The sequence below is a fragment of the Triticum aestivum genome, chromosome 5D (genome assembly GCF_018294505.1).
Source record: "Triticum aestivum cultivar Chinese Spring chromosome 5D, IWGSC CS RefSeq v2.1, whole genome shotgun sequence".
In the NCBI taxonomy this organism is placed as follows: domain Eukaryota; kingdom Viridiplantae; phylum Streptophyta; class Magnoliopsida; order Poales; family Poaceae; genus Triticum; species Triticum aestivum.
This window is the reverse complement of record NC_057808.1, coordinates 123,509,346-123,515,087: the sequence shown is the minus strand read 5'-3', so window position 1 is coordinate 123,515,087 and position 5,742 is coordinate 123,509,346. Positions and strand designations below refer to the sequence as shown.

At 43.6% G+C, this 5,742-nt stretch overlaps 1 long non-coding RNA gene across 2 annotated transcripts; it reads right to left on the bottom strand.

Moving 5' to 3' along the window:
* Positions 1 to 678: 678 nt before the first annotated feature.
* Positions 679 to 3,780, bottom strand: LOC123119836 (uncharacterized). Of its 2 annotated transcripts, XR_006458946.1 has the most exons (7): positions 3,281 to 3,780; positions 3,115 to 3,213; positions 2,913 to 3,041; positions 2,326 to 2,398; positions 2,102 to 2,233; positions 1,788 to 1,923; positions 679 to 941 (listed from the first exon to the last, which is right to left on the bottom strand). It is a non-coding gene; the product is annotated as an uncharacterized lncRNA (long non-coding RNA). The 2 variants fall into 2 exon arrangements; XR_006458944.1 differs by lacking the exon at positions 1,788 to 1,923.
* Between the last annotated feature and the right edge of the window lie 1,962 nt (positions 3,781 to 5,742).

Below are 5,742 nucleotides of genomic sequence, written 5' to 3'. Positions count from 1 at the left end.
TTGGAAGAGCGTCAGATGGATATGTGTTACAAAAAGAGGTTGGAAGTACGACCTTACAACCCTTTTTCATCTCGTCTCGCCTCCTCGGATATTAAAAATATTGCGTATTTAAATTTCTTCTTTAGCAATGGAAAGCATAAGGAAAGCTCGATGAGAATTGAATAGCTTCCTAGAAATAAATAAGTGACAACTAAACGAGGCACACAGCCAAGGCAAAAACTTCATGATTTGTATGCCTTCTTTTCATTGACGGTGATGCTTACTTTAGTGTAGCCCGAGTGAAAAAGAAAATAAACTTGTGCCTTATCGATCAAAATGTCACTACCGAGACTAATGGTACAAACAAAATCACCTCTATGGACAAAAGATTCCAATGGATAATTGACTGTAATGTGTATGATGAATCATGCATATTTGGCTCTATATTAGCATGTGAGGGAAAAATCAAGAAATTAAAGGCAATATATCTCAGGGGATAAGATGCATCTTTCACATCTCAGTTAAAAAAAGCCCCAACATCACCAGTAAAAGTGTTTGTCTTTGCTTCAGTTTTCCTGACTTCCCCAAGTGCTTGTATAGTTGAAAAATATATCATAACTGAATACATGAAACAGCAAGAAACTTGAAATGGTGTAGCAATTAAGTACCACAGCAAACCGAATAGGAACAGACCAAATATAAACAAAGAAGTGCAATGCCCTTTTCCTTATGGTGGTGTTCATTAGTGTAACATACAAACCAACCATGTCACCGAGTATTTTTGTGCTACATATAGACTGAAACGAAGCAAGATAATGTAACCTGACAAGAAGTATAGTATAGCTGATTTAGAAATTGAGAACTGGCCATTCCAAACAAAAACAACATTGCTGGTGCTGCAAAAATGGATAATCCAGCGCCAAATAGCGATGCCTCCATCAATCAAATCCCTAGGAATTTTCCTGCGGATAGCAACAACAAAACAAATCTCAGAACACGGTACCACTATTTGGTTCCACACCCGTTCAGGTACAACAGTCGCCTGAGATTTGTTACCGTTCAGGTACAATTATTGATACGACCAAGGAGGCCAAGGGATGGTGTTATCAGTTTAATATGTGATCTCAAAAAACAAAAACAAAAAAACAAATTACCTCAAACCAGTTTAATATGTGATCTCAAAATAAATGAATGAAGCAACACATGTATCAATAATTTAAAAGGAGGCAGGATTGGTTTGAGGTAGAAATAATGAGCATGTGGGATGAGAGGCTTCATCTGTACCCAATCGATGGCACTAAGAGACACATCACTCTGACCTATTGGTTTTGTTGTAATTATATAGAGATGGTAGGAATCCATTAAGTTTCAAACAAATATATGAATATAAGAATCTCTAATACCATATACTAATTGCTTGGAACAAAGACGTTACATATACAGGGCAGGAGAAGTAGGTATTAATGCTCCTCTTCCTACATAAACTGAAGTGCAAGCATTTTGCCACACATGTCCAGCTAGCTTGTAACCACCTTATAATTACATGTATCAGGATATGCACATTCATAATACTTAGAGCCCCTGGAAGAAGACCATATCATATCCTAACATGATTGGATATCTCGATTCTAAATAGTAAATATATGAATTATAGTGTCCAATTTTTTCTGAATTCTGTATATGACACATATACACCAAGAAAAGGAACAGTTCAGTTCTGTGACTGAAATCTATCATCCTGATAACACCATTCGTCTAATGCAGTTCCACATATATGTGATACGGTTATAATTAGGATTGGCATGCACCTTTTCCATGAGTGTCAAAGATACAAAATTAGCAACTTGTTTCATTTGAGCAATCCCTTTGTAGCTATGTATGTCTTCTTAATTATCACTCCATAAGACAAAATGGCACTCTGTATTTCTAGCCATCAATTCAAACCTACACATGTAGCAAAGCCCCAATAATACAATCGCCAAAATGAGAAATGTTGGTCTGCTTAGAGCACTGAGCCCGACGCATGAAGCACCAACGGAAGTGAAACATGCAAACAACTATGACCAGATGCAAACGACCATGGCCGGGGAAGATTTGGAGGAAGGGAGGAACATGTACTTACATCAGTGTGAAGAGAAAACCAATAGAGAAGCTGGAAGAAGGCGCATCAAGACATAGAACATTAGGAGGCTGAGCAGGAACAGTAGAACAACAGTTTAACCTGAACCACAGTGAGAAAACATTCTCCAAGATCCTGAAAAAAAATCCATGTTCAAACATTAGTTGTCCCACAAATGTTGTTTCTTAAGCTAATACAGACTAAATGAAAATGATAAACTAAAGTACCAAATTGGAACAACATTCCTTCACTTGTGGCCGTACTGAATCCATATCCTCTTTGTTTACATCTGGTTTGTATCTGCAAAAAAAATGGCAACTTGGTGAAGATTTACAATAGAACGCTTTGAAAAAATATTGCATGCATGGTCTTAAATATTGATTTCTAACTATCAAGATTTGAGATGGTCTGCAACATGATCATCTCCCAGGTCCCAATCCCATAAGCAGTTTTCAAATTAAAATGAAACGTGATTTGAACATTTGGTTGGGTGGAGTTAAAAAGCTCAGTAGTATAAGAGAGGCTTCTCATAGCTCACAAATAACCTGACTAACACCACCTCTTCTCTACTAACACTGCTGCTTCTTGCGTCCAGTAAAAGAAAAAAATACATGTAAGATCAATCACTTTCTAGTGAGCTGCACTTAAAATTGATTTATCATCACATCCATTGAAGCAGTGCCACCTTGGTTGGCTTATAGATCATCCACAGGCTGTAGCTGCATGTTTCAGTTTTTTTTGAAGATTTATCATACCAAAACACAGAGCAACATCATCACACGTAGAATTGCCATACTGCATATAAGAGTATTACCCTGCACTTCCTCAATGGCTATGTCAAACCCCGTGTTCTTCGAAGGCCCCTAGCCGTCGCGGCTCAAAGAGACATATGACAAGCTTCTTCTCAAGCGGCAGTCCACTAATCGAGCATCATGCTTCCCAGCTTCTCACAATGATATAAGCAATCAATTTATGAAATCTAAATGCTCTTTGAACCAGGACAGAGTAATCTTTACCTCTACAATTGATTGTGTCATGACACACATTAGATATTCCTGGCAAGGGCACACCACACCACATACAGTACCAAATCAATCTAGATTTCAAAACACCACCTGAAAAAATTTGTAGGTCGTCATGGAAAGATGAGGAAAGGGGGAAGAAAAATAGGAAGAAACACACCTGTGCCGTAGTCTCCTCCTCAAACTGGGAGCTTTCTCCTCCTGGCGGCTTGTCCACGACTCCCTTGACACCTACGGTGGTGTGCTCCCGGCCGGCTTTCTTAGCCCTCCCCTGCTCCTCTACCTCCACCGCCGGCTTCTTGGCCCTCCTGGCTGCTCCACACCCACCGCCGGCTTCTTGGCCCTCCTGGCTGCTCCACCCCCATCGCCGGCTTCTTAGCCCTCCCCTGCTCCTCTACCCCCGGTTTGAAGACCTGGCCGTCCATGCGGGAGGCCCCCTCGTCGGCGCCAGCGGAAAGGAGGAAGGAGGAGGAAGGGGGAGAAGGGATGCGGCGGCCGGCGGATATCCGGACGAGCAGCAAGGAGGGAGGGGTGCGGCGCTGTTGAGCAAGGGAGGAAGGAGAGGTGTGGCGGCTAGGGTTGGTGCGGGTGTGGGCTCTGGCGCAGCAACCCCGCGACCAGGATTGGGAGCGGAGGGTGCGCGGGGATTGGGCGAAAGCCTTTTCCACCCGAGATCGATCAACCCAGCCAATAAACATGCGGCGAGAGCCCACCAGTCATTGGATGGCAAAAACGACCGCGAGGTGAAATCGTGTTTAACAGCAGGTAAAGATCCCACGGCTCAGACACTCTAGATGGCCAGATCCAACGGACAATGAAGGAACTGATCGAGGGAGCATTCTCCAAGCGAGTTGGCTAGCCTCTGTATTGTTTTAAATTAGATATACATCTAACAAATGTGAGGTAAGTTGTTGCCTTTTCTCACAAACATCCCATTTGTCTACCAATTTGCAGAAAAACCCATAATTAGTATCTTAAAACCAACCACATCCCTCCCTGACCTCACCAAAACAGCCCGAGGAATATATTCTAATTGAAACATAATATATCTCTAGTGATATATGTATATCAAAATTAGAGTGTTTTGTATCAAGTTTGTGAATAAGTATTATTCTAATTATGATTCGTTGCAACGCACATGAACATTGCTAGTATTTCCAACCATGCAATTTTTTCCCCTAGTATTCCATAGTTTCGAGTTTTCCATCAAGATATTAGTCACTCATGGTTGATATTTACTTTCAATCATGTACACATATGCACTATGTAACTAGCCTTGCTTATTGGGTTCGAAAGCTTAACTTTCACTCCTACTTACAATATGTAGAGTATTTAACAAAAAACTACCACTTTCAACCAGCCCTAGGAAGAATCTATTGTACAAAAAATAGCAAAAACATACCCAAAATTTCTTAATCCACGCCAAAAACTACTACCTACCGATTAGGTTAGTTTAAACCCATTTATGACAGGGTTGGCCCACACGTCCGTGCTGACGAGGCAGCTTAAACCAACACATTTTGTTTGACCATTGACACGAGGGACCCACATCTGACCTTCTATCCTGTTATTCCCCCTCAAATCATTATTTTTCTTGAACAGTACTGATGCGTGTTCGTCGGTGGCGCCGGTGATGAGCGAGTTGGCCGCCGCTCCGCCGGACGGGCCGGACGCCGCGCTGGCCTCCGCACGGGTTGGCAGGCTGGCCCGAGTGTGACTCATGAGCGAGCAAGCCGCCGCCCTGGCCTTAGCGCGGCGCGCGCGAGCAAGCTGCCGCGCCGCCGTGCCAATCTAGCTAGCAAACCTTGCAGACAAGCAGCTGATGGAGCTATCTTGGCTAGCTAGCGGCCGCGAGCGCCGGACGGAGCTGGCATCCAGGCTGCCGCAAGATGGGCTCCGCACCACCGGCGGTTTTGACCTCGCCTTCTGCCGGCGGCGGTAGCTGCGTCCCATGGCCGAGGATGACTAGGTGGACGGGCCGGAGGTAGGAGGTCACTCGGGGATTTTTGTGCAGACTGACATGTAGGTCCCACAAATCATAACGCCCGGTCGAATAGAAGGCGTTGACTTAATGGGCGACATGGGCCCTGTTTGGATACTTTAAGTCAGAGGTTAGATTCTAACCCTGAACTAACTCTAACCAAAGTGGTGTTTGGATGGCAGGGTTAGATTGACAACAAATGTATCCAAACAGGGCCATGGGTTGAAACGTGCCTATAACGGCATTTTGTAGAGTAGTCGTTTCTTGGTAGGGCTGGTTGGTAAGAGCATGTACAATGCTTGATGAGGTAGTCTTATCTTAAGTCTACCATGTATGCAAGTGCTAGTAGTTTCTTGGCATTATTAGTGGTTTCTTGCATTATTAGGGGTTTCTTGTAAGGAACAATGTACTACTAGCGACAAAAGGCGATTCTAGGTTGCGTTGTACTCCAACGAGTACTACTAGTGGTCGCGGGAGTGTATACCTCGTTTTGTGGGTTCGATCCCGGCCGAACGCACGGCGGCCTTTTTTTAAATAGTAACTTCGCTGCGAGCCAATATTTTACACGGGTAGTTTGAGTTTTGAAGTCAAACGGACGTGCGGCACCACAATCTGGGTGCACTGGATAGCCTAGCCACGTG